This window comes from Ictidomys tridecemlineatus, chromosome X, assembly GCF_052094955.1.
Source record: "Ictidomys tridecemlineatus isolate mIctTri1 chromosome X, mIctTri1.hap1, whole genome shotgun sequence".
Taxonomy (NCBI): Eukaryota; Metazoa; Chordata; class Mammalia; order Rodentia; family Sciuridae; genus Ictidomys; species Ictidomys tridecemlineatus.
Window position 1 is genome coordinate 33,581,093 of NC_135493.1, and position 18,423 is coordinate 33,599,515.

The following is an 18,423-nucleotide window of genomic DNA, read 5'->3' on the forward strand; positions in this document are numbered from 1 at the left end:
AAAATATTTCAACCAATGTAATTCCCAGCATGCTCAAAATCCAGTAATCACAGAAATTATGATTGAAAAGCTAAGTCTGCAGGGCCCCATGACTTTATCACCTAAATTGTAATATGGAAGAAATAAGTTTCTGGAGTAGTTAAGTGGCTTTGCTCAAGACAGAGCTATGATGTAAAACTAAATGAATAAAATGTAAAACTAAAAGAATATATGGGAAAAGAAGTAATTAACTTCTCTTACCATAACAATAGAAGTGACAGTGTTTCCCAAAACTCTTAGCAAATGTGACCATATTGAGAAATAAGAATAGTTGCCAGAAAATGTAGACAGGGACCTCTTTAGCTACTATGAATTTGTTTTCATTATTTAAAGGATAAAGGATTAACTTAAACATTAACTGAGAGCAAATACGAATTGTATGAAACATACAGAATATACACAATAGGTTCAACAAAGCCTATTCGGAGGTCTAAAAGTTGTTTCTTCAAACATTTGTATGGCTAGGTGTAATGGCTCATGCCTAAAATCCCAGTAATTCATGAGGCTATGGCAGGAGGATTGTAAGTTGGAGGCCAGCCTGGGCAATTTAGCAAAATTCTGTCTCAAAAAAAAAAAAATAGGGATGGGGCTGGGGATGTAGCATGGTAGAAGACCCCTGGGTTCAATGCCCAGTACTACAAAACATACAAATATTATTATAAAATTGGCCCTGACTGTAAAACAGTCCATGGTCTTTGAAAATAAGCACTCGGGGGGGTGTACCCATTGGTAGAGTGCATACTTAGCCTCCACAAGGCCTTGAAAAAGAATAGAAAAAAAACAAAAAGAAGGGCTGGGGTGGTGGCTCAGTGGCGGAACGTTTGCCTAACATGTGTGAGGCATTGGGTTCGATTCTCAGCATCACATAAATAAATAAAAAAATGGTCCATTGACAACTTAAACAATTAAAAAAAATCGAAGCAAAGCACTAAGAAAAAGAAAAGCAGCACACAAATGCTTCCCTTCTCTGTGGCACATTCATTCCTATATATGACGAGCTTCTGTGTCACTATATTTAATATTTCTTAATTTCATCCTCTTGAATGCTAAGTACTATGAACAACCACTCCCAATGTATCAGTGCTAATAACTTAGTCTTAATATAAACATAACCAAACTCTCAAGTATCTATGTAGTTTACTTTTCATTTTAGGATTCTTTTTCCTCACAGAATTTTTCTCAAGGAGCAAAGAAAGAGGCTTGGAGTTTCATTTACTTCCTTTTAGAAAACTTACATGGACTCTTGGTAGAGCAGTAAAGTGGACAGAAGAAATGGTGAAGAATTTTACAGCTCACTAATTCTAGCACATTAACATTATTAAAAATTGCTTGTTGTTAATACAGAGGACAAACTTCTATGAAAGCAATATCAAACACATAAACAGCAAACTTTGCTCAGCAAAGTTATTTTTCATGCTTAGATCTTTTAGTAATTTTATTTTACATACACTGCCAGCCCTTAATAGTTTTTTTTTTTTTTGAGCCAGGGTCTCACTAAGTTTCCAAGTTGGCCTCATACTTGTGATTCTCCTGCTTCATCCGCCTGCTGGGCCTACCAAGTAGTTGGGATTACAGGCATGCACCAATGCACCCGTCTACTCTACCATTAAATGTCAAGAGAGAGTGTTCTATCCTGCATGTGTGCTGCCTCACAGCCCCCTGAAAATGCACAAGAGATCTATAAAGATTTTTTTAGATCAAGGATTGAACCCAGGGGTGATTAACCACTGAGCCACATGCCCAGTCCCCTTTTTATGTTTTATTTTGAGGCAGGGCCTTGTTAAATTGCTCAGGGCCTCACTCCAGTAGCTGAGGCTGGCTTTGAACTTGCCTCAGCCTCCTGAGCTGCTGGGATCACAGGTGTGCACCACTGCACCTGTCCCTATAAAGGTTTTTTTTTTTTTTTTGGAAGGACCAAGGAGCAGAGATGATTCTTGTGTGTGAAGTCATGCACAGAGTTATAGCTTAATATAATATTTTTAATATCTTTGTTCTCTTCCTATTTCTATAATATACAAAACCAATGAAAAAAATCTCAAGTTTCCTGTTTGTATTATTTTAAAGGAAATACATCATAGAATCATAGTTTTTGCTAACCAATATCTGCTCTTCCCCATGCTGCTGTAGCCTCTTTCAGTGTGATGACCATCTACTTCTGTCTCCTCCAGTTGTTTGTGAGCTCCTTGAAAGCAGGGATGGTATCTGACTTGATTCTGTATCTTGGTTTACAATACTGGTAGAATATTGGTAGAATAAATAAATTTTGATGGGGGTGAGTAGGGCAGGTGAGCAGACCCAACATCAAGCATGCTATCTAGTTATCTCATGTGTTTTTTTGTTTGTTTGTTTTTTGGTACTGGGGATTGAACTCAGGGGCACTTGACCACTGAGCCACATCCCCAGCCCTATTCTGTATTTTATTTAGAGATAGGTTTGCTTAGTCCCTAGTTTTTGCTGAGTCTGGCTTTGAACCTGTGATCTTCCTGTCTCAGCCACCCGAGACTTGTGATCCCATGCCTGGCTTCTTATATGGTTTTTAAAATGCATAGTCTTGAGGGCTGGGGTCATAGCTCAGTGGTACAGCACTTGCCTAGCACGTTTGAGGCACTGGGTTCAATCCTTAGTACCACATGAAAATAATGCCTATCTACAGATAAAAAATTTATTTTAAAATATGCATACTAGGCTTGACCTGGGCATAGTGATGCATGTCTGTAATTCTAATAACTTAGGTGACTGAGACAGGAAGATCTGTAGTTTCGAGGTCAGCTTTAGCAATTTAGTGAGACAGGTCTCAAATTAAAACAAAACAAAACAAAAAACCTTTAAAAATGGCTGTGTGGTGGCTCACGTCTGTAATTCCAGTGGCTTGGGAGGCTGAGGCAGGAGGATCACAAATTCAAAGCCAGCCTCAGCAATTTAGCAAGCCCCTAAGCAACTTAGTGAGATCCTGTCACAAAATAGACAATAAAAAGATTTTGGGATGTGGCTCAGTGGTTAAGTACCCATGGGTTTAATCCCTGATACCAAAGGAAAAAAAAAAATCATCAAGACATAATAATGTTCTCACATTCTTCACATGCAATTGGCTTGTTATCATGCCTTACCTATTTACTCTTGTTTAATACTTCAAAACACTACAAAACTCTTTAAAATGTTTATAACCTGTACTTTGAATTTAGCTGAAAGTCAAACAAAGGTCTGTTTAGAAACAATTTTTCCTGGGGCTGGGGATACACTCTGTAGTAGAGCACTTGCCTAGCATGTGCTAGGCCCTAGTTTCAATCCCAGCACTGCAATAAACAAACAAACAAATAAACAAAGCAACAACTTTTTGCAGACATGGAGCGCATTTCATTTTTACTATATTGTACTTCATGCACCGATCATGTTTTGATGGGCTTTCAATTTACAGACAAAGTTAATACAAATAAATATAAATTGCTCCAAGTTAAAGCTGTGCTTAAGTTTTGTATTATGAACACTTTCAATAGATAATAAGAGAAAAAAGTACCCATTAATATACCACAGGTTCTACCTTTATTAGGATTTATCCACAACTGCTTCATTTAATCTGTCTTCCTATCCTCTCTCCTTTTTTTCTCCTTCCTTCTCTGAATTATTTTAAAGTAAACCCCATACATGCCATGATTTCACCCTTATATAGCTACGAAGAAATGAATTCAATTTTCTGGATGTACCTATATTCTATGCTAGAATCAGGTATAAGCTAGATTCTAATTGATCTTTTTTTTTTGGTACTAATACATATGAGTCACTCAAACCCCAAAGGGTGCCCAGTCCTGTGTCATTTCCTGGAGTAGTATCAAATAATTCCATTTTAAGTAAAAGTTTCCTTTCCTCTTCAATGACTATTTGAAACAAGTTGATAAATAACTTTCCTGTTAATAGAAACATTTAATTTTACTTCAATTGAAGGCATTCTTTAAGTGCTTACCAGGTAAGAATTTTGTAGATACTGAATGCAAGTCTTAATAATGGTCTAAATATATCAAACTCAAAGATGTAATAGAGAGATACCTTTTCTTCTCCTATTTTTACCAAGCTAAAGCTCATATTAAATCTTTGGATTAAAATGGGGCACACTTCTTTTAATATTTTTATTGTTATAGATGGACACAATACCTTTATTTTATTTACTTTTTTATGTGGTGCTCAGAATTGAACCCAGTGCCTTACACATGCTAGGCAAGTGCTCTACCACTGAGCCACAACTCTAGACTGGGAACACCCCTTTTAAAAGCTTTAATCTCTTTCATATTTCCCCAATACATTTTTATGCTATCCAAAATAAATCTGAATAGATTATGGACAAATAAATCTGCTAATAAAATTAATTAACCTTCACATCTGAGAAATATATCCAGTCTTCTTTCTAGTGAAAATTAACTGAGCTTGAGTGAGGCTCAGGGCAATCTTAGGGAGGTGTATATGTGTGTGTGTATGCACACACAAGATTATTTAGTGTGCTGCAACTCAAAACAAAAATATCATAAAATGTTATGACTTACAACTCAGAAATCACTATACACATTTTCAGCTCCTACTTCCAGCTAAGCAGAAAGCTTGTCTATTCAACACTGAAAGTGCCTCCTGCAGTGTCATACCCTCTCAAATACAGTATTTAACTGAAAAAACTAGATTTTTATGTTTCAGATTTCACTTTTTATATTCATATAGGTATATTAACTACAACCAATCTGAGAAATGACGCTTAACTCAGAGTTGGGATTTACTATGTAACTAGCTACACTGCCCTTTTGCCAGAAATTTTGAGAAATAAAACTTAAAACAATTATTTACTCTATCTGATGGTAAACCCTAGTAAGTCTATGGACACTGGAAATCACTACCAGGGTATAGTAATACCACCTAAATTTCATCACCAGCGACTTTTGTGTATTTTGTACTTCATAAACATAAGAATTGTTTGACATAAGTCATTTTGTAAGAGTAAAATATTAATCTAATCATGACATGTTCTGTCATGACAGACACCTCAAATTCTATTTCTCAGAATTTGGAAAAACCATTTAACAAGGCTCAAAGGCATTTGAAATCCTGCCTCCTCCCTGCTTCTTCCCCAAAACACAGATAATAATTTCTATCCTTTAAGATGGGCATTTAACTTCATTAATATGGCTGTATAACTAGGGAGTTCTAAAACAATTTTTTGAACATACAAAGTCACTAGAATATTCCCAAAGTAAAGGAAAAAACAGAATATACACAGAACAGGTCAGATTCCAAACTTCAAAAACTCAAAATAAATTTGACTTGAGCAAATATTATTTAGAAAATGATTCCAAATGTTCACCAAATAATAGGAATTTTAAGCCTTTTTTAGAAGTAAATTTCTGATTGAATATTTAGTAATATAAAAGTTAGAGCCTAACAAAATAATATTAAAATAGTTACCCTTCTGCGACGAGAGCAAACCTGTTTCCTTTCTCGCTGCACTAATAGAACGAACCTTCTCCCACGCCCAGAACTGGCAATCTGGAAGCCCAACATTCTTCTTACAATTGCATCTTTAGAGAGCAAGTCACAACACTTCCTGCTAGCAAAGGAGAACACCCTGACAAAAGAATGATACAATACATATGAATCCCCTTCCTGTGGGCCTTGAGATCCTTTGCCATGGATTTAATAAATTCTAACTTATTCACGACACTAGGAGAAAAGATTATTTTTTCATTTCAGCTCCACTTTTAAAACCATACAAGGACCCAAGGGAATTTAAAGTTGGTTCAGGTCAAATAGCTACAACCCATATACCTATTTAGAGTTTGAACAGTAGCCAAGTAACCTGCTTATTTTAGAACGCATGGAACAGCTTCTCCCTAGTGCCCAAGTCACTCAACCATAGTCAAGTACATTACTTAGAAAGGCAAGTTAACTGTCTCAGACCATTTATATCCTCCATGATTCATTTTGATCCACATATAACATTTACACTCCATATTCTGGTTGTTGAAGAATTTATTTAAAATTATGTATATTTTGGTTTTTATTGAAAATATAAGCTCCTGAAGGAACTATATTTTTTTCTGACAAAAATAGCACATAGGAGTAAGCCAATATTCTCTGAACTGGGTAATTTTCTATTGAGAAGCAGGACTACAAAGTAAAGAGCTCTGGAGCTGGGTTGGGTTCAAATCCTGGTTCCACAATTTACTACCTGTCGTGTCCTTGGGCAAGTTGCTTAAACTCTTCTGCCTCATTTTCTCATTCAGGATAATGATAATAATAACTATTTCAGGCAGCGGATGTAGCTCAGTGGTAGACCACTTGACCAGCAGGCATGAGGCCCTGGGTTTTATCCTCAGCACAACAATATCAATCAACCAATCAATACCAATTCATTTAATAGTAACTATGTTATTGTTGAGAGGCTTAAATGATTTAATATATGCCATAAATTTAGATTATAGCTGGCACATGGTAAGTACATGATATGATACTTCTCTTATTAGAATTTGCTTTTAAACTGTCTAGCAATCTGATCAGTGAATTGCTAAATTAAGCAACTGGTTAGTTGTGAACACCCTTTATGGAAATGAAGAAAAAAAAAATCAATGGGAGTACTGGACTAGGCTCAGGATACCATTTCTATACACTGACACAGGACAACTTAAAATTTTGAGAGGAAATGTGGCATTGAGGACTTAGCTATTTGACAAACTTCAAGTCTCTGTGACCTGGAACAAATTTTGTAGCCTCTCTGAGCCCCATGTTCTTTAGCAATAGAAGTTTGTTTGATTTTAGTACTGGGGATTGAACCAGCGGCACTTTGCATTAAGCTACATCCCCAGCCCCCTCCTTTTAAATATTTTTTGAAAATCTGCTTATTTATTTATTTATTTTAAAAAATGTGTGTTTTTTTTAAGATGTTGATGGACCTTTATTTTATTCATTTATTTATATGCGGTGCTGAGACTCAAATCCAGTGCCTCACACATGTCAAGCAAGTGCTCTACCCACTGAGCCACAGCCCAGACCCTATTTTGCTTATTGATATGTGGTGCTGGGAATTGAACACAATGCCTCACACGTATGAGGCAAGTGCTGTACCGCTGAGCTACAACCCCAGTCCCCCCAGCGTTTTGTTATTTTTTATCTAGAGACAGGGTCTCGCTAGTTGCCCAGGTTGGCCTCAAACTTGTGATCCTCCTGCTTCAACCTCTCAAGCTTCTGGGATTATAGGCATGTACTACCACACCTGGCAACAATGGAGCTAATTCCACATAACTTCAGAAGGCTTCCATGATGATCAAAAAGAAGATATAAGTACATGAGAGCATCTGGGTAGGAAGGTGCTCAGTAAGTGGCAGATATTATTATAATCTGTCTGGAGTAAAGCATAATACTACAATCTACTCTGTCTACCTCTGCAAATGGAAAAAGTGAGATAATAGATACTCAGTCTTTTATAAAATATAAAACAAGGTGATGCATCTTATTTATGATATACTGGCTTCTTGGCATATGGAGTCGAGTCACAGTTCATTCACCTGTGAAAAGAAGCCCTCACTGGACAGTCCCCATTATGAAGCAGGCGGTGTTCTCCTGTCCTCATCACTAACCACCACCAGCAGACCCTGGATTACATCTCGTCTCCTTAATGGAAATACTTTAATTTATTACACCAAACACTAAAACTGCATGAAATATCAAAAAGCAACACAATTCAGAACAGAAGGAACATAGCAGCAGGAGCCAGAGGACATGTTTTTCTAATCTGTCTTTATTGCTGACTCACTATGTGAATTAAGCCTCTTCAACTTTCTGAATTTCTTCATGTGTACAATAAGCATAGCACTGTCTGCCTGCAGCCGTGGTAGAGTATAGGAAGTAGTAAGGAGCTACCAAGCACTTTGAGCTAACTGGAAGATTATATATGTATGCATTAGCATGCATTTTGCAGGCAGAGAAAATTGGGACATAAGCAACTGCCTTAGGTAAAAAGACAGTATCAATGTTAGACCAGAAATGTTGGGTTTTTCCTAGCCTTACCTTCTCTTCAGCCACACCTGTAACCTCAAGCCACTTAGATGGCTTTGTCTCAAATGCTATTTAACTACCCTTTTCAGAGATGTAGCATTACCATTGAAGAAATTAACATTTTTAAACATAAAAATATTCTGAGAAGAAAACTTTCTCATTTTCATGCACAAGTTTTACAGGTCCTTACACTAGGGCTACTTAAAAATTAAACTTCCCCATTCTTGTTCATTTGGAACATATATACTTTCCAAACTCATAAGGTTCCCTCTGCCACCCCCCACCCCCACCCCGGCAGTACTGGGGATTGAACCCAGGGGCACTTTACCACTGAGCTACATTCCCCAGTCCTTTTAATTTAATTTAATTTCGAGACAGGGTCTTGCTTAGTTGCCCAGGCTGGCCTCCAATCTGCCATCCTCCTGCCTCAGCTTCCCAAGTAGCTGGGCTTATAGGTATGTGCCACCACCCCTGGCTAGAGGCTAATCTTTGATCAGAGTAAAATCTACCAACTTCAAGTCACTGATTTCAAAGTCTATTTACCATGACAGAATTGTTTTCAACTGCATAGTATTGTAGTCAATGTTCTAGGAATAGATACTCCCTTTGAATTGACTTGGGAGTATAGCTCAGTGGTACAGTATTTGTCTAGTAGGTATGCAGCTCTGGGTACATCCCCAGCACCACAAAAGGGAAAACAAGGCACAGTTTTAAAAACTTAGTAAATTTTGGGGAGGGCATTTTCTAAAGGACAGTTCTACCACATCAACTGTGTGACCAGTTTTCATCTATGGCTCATTTTGTAAAAGTCTATCTCATTCACCATCTGAGGTGTGTGTGGGTGTGCAGAGAGTAGAGGGGAGTGTGTTTGTGTATGTCTATTGTGTGTGACTTCGTGTTATAGAATCTGTTTTTACTACTGGTAAGGAAAATTGGCTTGGGAATAGAAGATGGTGAACAAGGATTGTGTAATAAGTTTTACGTTTTTACAAGCAGGCCACAGAATGAAAACAACTTTTACGTTGCATTCCAAATTCATCATAATGAATACTAAGGAAAGCTAATGGAAACCAAGCTCTAACAGCTGTGACAAACAAAACCGTGAAGTTCACACACACCTATGGACATATGCACCCCTCGGGCTGGAAAGAGACACACCCAAAAAAGGAGCAGGAGACTTGCAATATGCAGTTAGAAGACGAAACACAGACATAGTATTTTTAAGGTCTCCTTCCAACTTTCATCCAAACGTCATGCTCTCCACCACACCCAGCACTAGGTATACTCTTTCTGTGTGTGACATATACACTGGAGGCCTCTCCCAGTGTGTTTAATGACACACCACAACATCATCTATTTTCCTTTCATGGAACAGGATTTTCCTATCTTTGTCACTTAAAAAGCAAAGCAGACTAATAAGTAACACAGTGAGTGAAACATCAAAGCAGAGAGATCTAACATACAAAGCAGGAGCCAAATTAACATGCTGGAAACTCCTACTGTAATTTTGACCCATATTGGAAAGTTTAAGAAATTTATACTAGAAGCAATATTAAGTATACAAACGTCCTGTTGCACAGATGTATCAATTTGAACAATCAAGTGGATCTGGTTTCTGTAAACATTTTTTTCTCCCCCGCCCCCCCAGTGCTAAGCAATGAACCCAGGGCTTTGCGCATGCCCTTAGGCAAGTGCTTTAACCTGAGCTACACCTGAGACCCACTAATCTTTTTTTTTCACATTTGGGGAGAAAAATAAGTCACAAAAATATCTTAATTTCAATATTCTGAGGGACATCCCCCAGATACTGAGTATTTATTAGCTCTTTGTATAATAAAGTAATCAAATGTTGAAAATCAAATAGGATTATTATTGTATATTGAATGATCTACTTTGTCCTAATGCATTTAAAACAAAAGTTTGAAATAAAGACAATTTTAAGTATGAATTTTTAAAACTTGTTAACACATGGGGCAGGGACTGATTTAAAAGACATCTGGCGGGGGCTGGGGTTGTGGCTCAGCGGTAGAGCACTAGCCTAGCACGAGCGAGGCACCGGGTTCGATCCTCAGCACCACATTAAAAAATAAATAAATAAAATAAAGGTATTGTGTCCAACTACAACTAAAAAAATATTTTAAAAAAGACATCTGGGGCTGGAGATATAGCTCAGTGATACAGTACTTGCCTAGCATGAGTGAAACCCCCATTTAGACCCCCAGCACCGCTAAACAAATAAATAACATGATAAATGACATCTGTGTTTTGTTCAGTTATTAAAAACATACAAAGACATAAGGGATATATGCTCTACACCGTTCTATCCTGAGGATCTCTCATTCAAAGAGGAGAAAAGGTATGAGAGAACAGGAAGGCTTAGAGGGAGAAGGGCAGAGAAATGAAGATAGGAGAGGAAAGGAGAGAAACAACAACAAATTCCAGCTAACCTAGTAGTTCTTAAAGTTTTGGACCTAAAGACATGAAGACTCCAAAGAGCTTTCTGATAGGCAGGCTGGATCTGTCAATGTAGTTATCATATTAGAAATTACAACTGGAGGGTCTGGGGATGTGGTTCAATAGTAGACTGCTTGCCTACCATGCCCAAGGACCTGGGATTCATTCCAAGCATTTAAAAAAAATTACAATTAGGAAATGTTAAAGGTATTTAGTAATTTTTAAAAAATATTTTATTTTTTAGTTATTGGCGGACACAACATCTTTGTTTGTATGTGGTGCTGAGGATCGAACCCGGGCCGCATGCATGCCTGGCTCGCTACTGCTTGAGCCACATCCCCAGCCCTGGTATTTAGTAATTTAAAAATCATAAAGGTCTTGTGCCCATCTACCAACTAAAAGAATTTTTTAAAAATCATAATAAGTCCATTACTTGCTTATTATTTTTTATAAATAATATTTTTATAAAAAATAACTATTTTCAATAATAAATTTAGTTAAGAGTAGCATTATTTACATTTTTGCACTTAGTTGACATTTGTTATGCACTGTTTACCTTATTTAATTTAACACAAGACAGTTGAATTTTTATATCTGCTTCACATTCAATCTACAACAATATGTGATTTGATTTGCATATAGGAAGAAAACTTGTCCTCCCAAAAATACATTCTTAAAAAAGGAAGAAGTATTTTAAAAAATCCTTCCAGAAAATTACAGATATTTTTTAGTACTACACCAAGGCTCCAGAAGTGGTAGTTTTTTAAAATGTTGGTTACAATATGGAATCTGCTGTATTTCAATTTTTTTAAAAAAATTTTCTGTTACATTAAAATTCTTTGTTCTAGTTGAACTTTGGACTTTTGACCCACCTTGATTTTGTTACATTATGCACTGGTCCTTTGAAAAAGATTGTTTCACTAAGTTACAAAGATCATCCAAATGCCGACACTTCATTATACAATATTTAACAAATCACTTTCTATTAATTATACCATCAGTCTCATTAGAAAAGTCTAAGTATTGATGGAGTGGGGGATGTAGCTCACTGGTTGAACAACTGCTTAGCAAGCCCTAGGCCCTGGGTTCCATCCCCAACACCCTCCTCAAAGGAAAAAAGTCTTGGATACCAAAAAAAGACTACTTAATTGTCAATACAAATTTCCAAAAATTTAAATTTTTGCTTGAAAGCTCTAATTTTATCGTTGGCAACAAGCCCTCTCCATTATTGAGATGACAGGCACAGTTGGTTCATTTTTGATAAAGTATTTGTCAAATATTCAGGTCTGAATATTCAATTATTTGAACCTTTCAAAGAAAATTGATTTTCAATTTTTTAAAACACCAACTAGTTCAGCTCACAACTTAAACAATTGCACAAGTATGTTTCCTCATGACAACCATGTAGTGGAAATGCTTTATGGGTGGGTCCAATCTCATGATGTAGGATTTTTAAAAGATGCATACCTGAGAGTTCAGAATTAATAAAATTAATGTTTCCTGCTTCATTTGGATATTGGTAACTGAAATGCATGTTATAGATTTTGTTTTCAAACAGTGAAGGTATGGTGTTAAGAAATACAATGATTATTAATACAGAATGGTGCCCCTGTCTTGGCTTTGCTAAGGCACTAGCAGTTTTGTTTTGTTTAATACTTGGGGATAAAACCCAGGGGTGCTCTACCACTGAGTCCTCTATACATTTTATATTTTGTTTTGAGATAGGGTCTCACTAAGTTGCTGAGACCAGCCTCAAACTTGTAATCCTCATGCCTCAGCCTCCTGAATCACTGGGATTACAGGTGTATACAACTGTGCCTGGCAGGTACTCCACTTTTGCATCATCAGTGCAAATGTCAACACAGTAAAGAAAGCTAATAACACAAACATCTTCTCAAAAAAGTAATTCTGACCCCCATGGGTGCATATGCCATGCTTCAACACACACATGAAGAAATAAGGTATGTAGGTTTTAACCCGAATTTTCAATCCAAGGATAAAATTATTAAAATTACATATCTAGGTTTTAACCTGAGCTCTGTGCTGAGCTCTGTGCTGTTAAGCTGCAAAAAGTAAAACTATGTCATTAATATCAATTTTGAGGGGAAAACTGAAAAACTTATCTATTCCAGAGCATATTTTGGAGAGAATTTGGTTCATATTCAAAGACATGATTTGATCATGACAGTGTAATTTAAAACCTTTTAATAAATTTTATTAAAAAGACTAACAAAGGAAACATTTGTTACAAAATAACATCTAGTTCATTTGTATCAAATAAAGATTTTTCTTCTGATAAGCATTAAGAATTTCCTTTTCTGGCATAAAGGCAGCACAGAAAAGTTTTGAAAGTAAAACTCCGTAGGCAATTCAAAAATTATTACTAAGTTAAAAATTTAAAAACCAAGTATACAGTATTTATAGATAAAATAATATGGGGACTATTCTAAAGCAAATCATTAAAAAAAAAAGAAAGAGTAAAGGACAGGACAGGAGCAGGCATGGTTTCACATGCCTGTAATACCAGCTACTTGGGAGGCTGAGGCAGGAGGATCCCAAGTTTGAGACCAGCCTCAGCAACTTAGCAAGACTTTGTCTCAAAATAAAATTTAAAAAGGCTTGGGGATGTTGCTCAGTGATAGAATGTCACTGGGCTCAACGCACAGTACCCAGCTAAAAAGAAAGAATGGGAGACAAAGATGAAATAAGAACATCAAACATTAATTAATAATCATGAAAGCTTGGGGTAAGGGTGCCTATACTCTTTTACTTTGTATGTTTGAACACTTCCATAAAATTGTTTTATACAAAACTATGTTGGGAAGCAAAACTAAAATTCCTGGCTTTATTTATTCAATAGAGAAGTACTGATTGAGCATCCACTCTACAAAAGGCATCAGGAAATACAAGGATTTAAGAAACATGCCTTTCATATCCTCAAGGGGCTCAGCATGGCTGCATCCATACATGTTAATATTATAAGCACAGAATACTAATCATATCAACATTAATTCCTTAAAATAGGCATGATGCCTCCATTACGACCATTCTAAAGGGTACTTATGCTTGAGCCAACTCAGTTGTAAATGAGCACAAACTTGAGCCAACTAAATTATAACTCATTATCATGGAATTTTAAGAAATAATAGAAGAAAACTGGCATGAGAATGAAAAGACCAAAGGGAAACTTAAAAAATAAGAAGTGAGACTCTCCTTGGGTTTCCTCTATAAAAGGAAACGAACAAGAGATGTGAGCAAATATGGGCATGACCACATCATTTTTCCACCACAACCCGTCATCTTATTTCACTTCAGGACAGGAACCATCATGTCATCTCCTTTGAGTCAGCTCGTGTACTACTCACATAGGCAAAAATAACTGAACAATACATTCATTTTCCAGGGTGACCATTAAATACATTTAAGGATTTTATAAGTCTTCAAATGACAGAAGATATATTTGTAAATGCCATACCTTCACATTAGAGGCTAACATGTCCTTTCACCCCCTATAGATTAAACCTATCCTAAAGAATAAATCCATGGGACTGAGGTTGTGGTTCAATGGTAGAGCACTTGTCTGGCATGTGTGAGACCCTGGGTTCGATCCTCAGCACCACATATAAACAAACAAAGTGAAAAATCTATTGGCAACTAAAAAATATTAAAAGAAAAAGAATAAACCCATAAGTTTAATCAGTAATATTTCTCAGTTTCTCAAGTGATCTAAATAAAACATTGATAAATGATATGTAACAGTGAGAATAAAAGAAGAAAATATTTACTGTAGTTATCAGTTGCTAGTTTCTTGACCTATATTTGAAATTGTCAAATTTTTCCTTATTTAAACTCCAGATAAAATGTATAAAAGTCCTCAAGACTCATTCAATGATGGTCTTTAAAATCTGAGTGGTAGCATTAAATGATTTTAAATTGATATACAGTTTTTACATTTATTATGCTCTACGAGGGCAGTGATTTTCGGTCTGTTTTGTTTATTAATCCATTTTTAACACCTAGACAGTGCCTGGCATGCAGTAGCCACTCAACAAATCAAGCTTTCCACATTAAAAAAAAGAAAAATTATCTTAGATATTAGGACATTATTGCTTTAGATTTCAAACTTTAAAATGACAACTTTTTGACCTCACAAGGAATAACAAAAGGAAAACTTCAAAAGAAATAGCTGCTCTAGCATTTCCTGCCAGCCTGCCCTAGTCCAAGATTAACCTTGTCAGTTCTTAGGAAGACATGTAAAATCCCCTTTAAATGACTAATTCAGATGAAGTGGTAACATGAAGCCACAGCCCCTAAGATTCTGGTTTCTACTTGTTACCAGATGTTACCATTACTTCAAAGTGTTAAATGCATCCATGGATGGTTCCAGATATAGTTGCATGTGCATTATTTCCTGACTTCTACAATTATTAGAGACAAGTTCGCAGAGAAAAACTGATTTGTCACTGTCTGATAAAACACCCTGAAGATTACCAATTATCGCTGCAAGAACCACTATCAAGTACACTGTCATTGGAATTCTTCCCTGTAATTCTCGGAAGCACATACACACATTATCAAGACACAATTCAAATATATTTCATTTCATTGAGAATTAGCCAGGAACAGCCTGCTTTCTATCTCTTCTGAATACATTCTGAATATGTGTAAACACACACACACACCACACACATACACATTCCTTTCACAGAAACATTTGGCTAGAAATGTGTGTGTGTGCGTGTGTGCACATGCAAATTTGGAATTACCCCTTTAGACAAGTGAGCTGTCATCATACATACATTGTTCCTCTGCTAGGTAATAATTCAACAAATGTACCATGTTATATCTAATCACATTTCTCAGGTTAATTTCTTTAGTTACATTGCCATTAAAGCTTTATTAGTTTATTTTTTTTTTAACTCTCCAGAGAGAGTTTAGTTCAGCAACAATGGTTGCTATTTTCTACACATAATAGTCATTGTTAAATCTGGCTCAACACAGAATTGTGAACACAATGCAGATTTATCAGTAAGATTGGCTGCAAAAATACCATGGTCTCATGTTTATATGCCATTATCACTCAAATATATGGGAGACACCTTGCAAATTTTATTTATTATATTTCTGTTGAGATGCCTCATATTTCTTTGAGAATGGTGTAGAATCCATAAACATAAAACTATGTTGGTTAAGATTACTAGACACTGGATTGTAACTGACCAGTCTTGCTTGTTCAGTATTTTATTTGGCAATCTGTTACTGGGCACAGCTAAAATCTCATTGTAATGAATTCTGCCACAAGTCAGAAGGCTTTTGTGATCTTCACTTGCTAAAAATCACATTGTTGGCAAAATGTCATTTGCACAGGAGCAGTCAACCTCTTCCCTCTCCTAGCTTATTGCCTCAGAAATTGGCTAAAGCCATAGCTGTGTTCTTTTGACAGGGTAGACTATTCTAGACTCATTGGCTCTAAGAATTCACCGCTTCAGAGAATGAGCTTTCAAAAGCCCACAAAAATGACTGGGACTATGGCTGAGTGGTATAGCACTTGCCTGTAGAAGCAAGGCTCCATCCCTAGCACCACAAAGAAAAAGACCAGATAAATACAAAAATGCAATAATTATATGTGAAGAAAAAGTTGCATATTTCTTTATGATGAGAACCATTATATCATTCTGTTTTCTTTGTCTGGGGGTGGAACCTAGGGCCTGCTCTACCACTGACATAGTCCACATTCTTCTTTAAATTATACTTTTTAGCCTTAGCAACCTAGTGAGGCCCTAACTCAAAATAAAACATAAAAAGGGCTGGGGATGTGGTTCAGTGGTTAAACACCCCTGGACTCAATCACTCATACCAAAAAAAAAAAATATATATATATATATACACACACACATACACACACACACACACACACACACACACACACACACACACTTTTTTCAATTAGGGGATAGGTTTAACTAGAGCTGTAGCTATTACCTAAAGAGAGTTAGGAGGTTGTTAGTGTTGGAAAACATCACTATAATGATAATACTATGATAATATCAAGAGCCATGGGCTGTAACTCAGGGAAGTTTTCATTATGGAGAAGCAATTCTGCTAACTGTACTTAGGGAAGTACATCTGGACTGTGATTTTCCTATTCCTGCTCTCTTAAGTCTAACCACTTAATCCCACATTCATAATGTTATAGGTCAACAGTGATATATTTTATTAAAGCAATAAAAGCCAATTTAGAACATAAACAGGATAGGAAAAGAACCAGAAGGTTTTGTTTTATGCCTCCTACTCTGAATCATTAGGTAGAAAAAACAGTGAAAAAGCTTTATCTTGAGAAAGCAGGACAGAAATGAAAGCATGATGTCATTTAGTTTTCCCTCACCCCAAACCAACAAGGTGACATTTTCTCTTCAGTTCTTCTTCAGCCATAATCAGTTTGACAGCCCCCCTCCACCTCTTTTAACACAACAGTAAATTTCCAAGTGTTCTTTTAAGTCAAGGGATTTACCAGATGCTTTTGTTAAGTTTTAAGATTTCATTTTACAGAATCAATAATCAAAGCATGAGAATACACAAGTGTTTTCATTTTAAAACTTTTGATTTATATTAATATATAGCAAGACATCCCAAACTCCAATACCCCAAATCCCAGTGCTTTAATAGCATATTCCATTTCATTCTTTTGGCAAATGAGTTTGAGACAACAGAAGGTATAAACCAGACTTTCCTTAGGCAGAATAATAGGTTTAGGAGTCTTATTAAAAAGTCTTAGAAGTTTAATGGGTGGTCTTTAAAAATTACAGAAGTAAACCTCCAAATTTTTTAAAGAGAGAGAATTTTTTAGTATTTATTTTTTAGTTTTTGGTGGACACAACATCTTTATTTTATTTTTATGTGGTGCTGAGGATCGAACCCAGTGCCTCACATATGCCAGGTGAGCATGTTACTGCTTGAGCCACATCCCCAGCCCCAAAGCTCCAAGTTTTAAAAACTTTTTGAGACAGAGTCTTGATAAGTTACTGAGGTTGGCCTTGAACTTGCCATCCTTCTTGTCTCAGCCTTCCAGGTTGCTGGAATTATAGTCATGCACAACCTTGCCTGGCTTCTGATCTATGTTATAATTTAAAAACATTTTGGAGGAGCCTATAATCTTAGTGGCTAAAGAGACTGAGGCAGGAGGATCTCAAGTTCCTGACCAGTCTTAGCAATTTAGTGAGACTCTACCACAAAATAAAAACTAAAACGGGCTACAATGTAGTTCAGTGGGAAAGTAACTGTAGTTTCAATCCCCAGTACAAATAACTAATAAATAAATAAAAACTGAGATTTTAGAACTTGACCTTTATATCAAAGATGTGTTATTCCTCTGAAAAACTTCAATTTTGGCAATTAAAAATGACATTCAAGTTATATGTAAAGAAACACTGTCAATTAACCATTCAGTGACTTCAAAATTATAAAAATTTATTTTTAAATGTTTTTATAATTAAGAAATGATCAATGTTGAAAACATGTTTATCCTGATTTGAACATTACACAATGTACACATGTATAAAGACATCACATGGTACCATATACAATATTAAGTTTTCATGTATCAGTTCAAATTATAAAAATAAATCTTATAGAAAATAAGACCCAGTATTAGACTAGAGACTAAACTGTCTTCCCTAATGGAATTACCATTTTTTAACTTTATTAACATTACATATGCAATTTCAAAAATCAAATTCATTAGTGCAATTCCTCTCAAGATCCCAGAACAGTTTATTTTATTATTTTATAGCTATTGACAAGCTTTTTCTAAAAATGTATGTGGACAGGAACAAGCCTAAGAATAGCAAAAACATACTGAAAAATAAGGTGGGTGGAATGACTCTACCTGGTGCAACTATAGGAATC

General features: G+C 36.0%; 1 protein-coding gene across 3 annotated transcripts in view; it reads right to left on the bottom strand.

Moving 5' to 3' along the window:
• Pls3 (plastin 3) overlaps positions 1-18,423 on the bottom strand; it is an 89,028-nt gene that overhangs the window by 50,484 nt on the left and 20,121 nt on the right. Inside the window, exon 1 of one of the 3 annotated variants that reach the window (XM_021725190.3) lies at positions 5,479-5,499. The exons of the other annotated variants lie outside the window; for them this stretch is intronic. The gene's annotated coding sequence lies outside the window, so the exon portion shown is untranslated. Of the gene's footprint in view, positions 1-5,478; positions 5,500-18,423 lie in introns of those variants that run through there. 3 annotated transcript variants of the gene reach the window in all.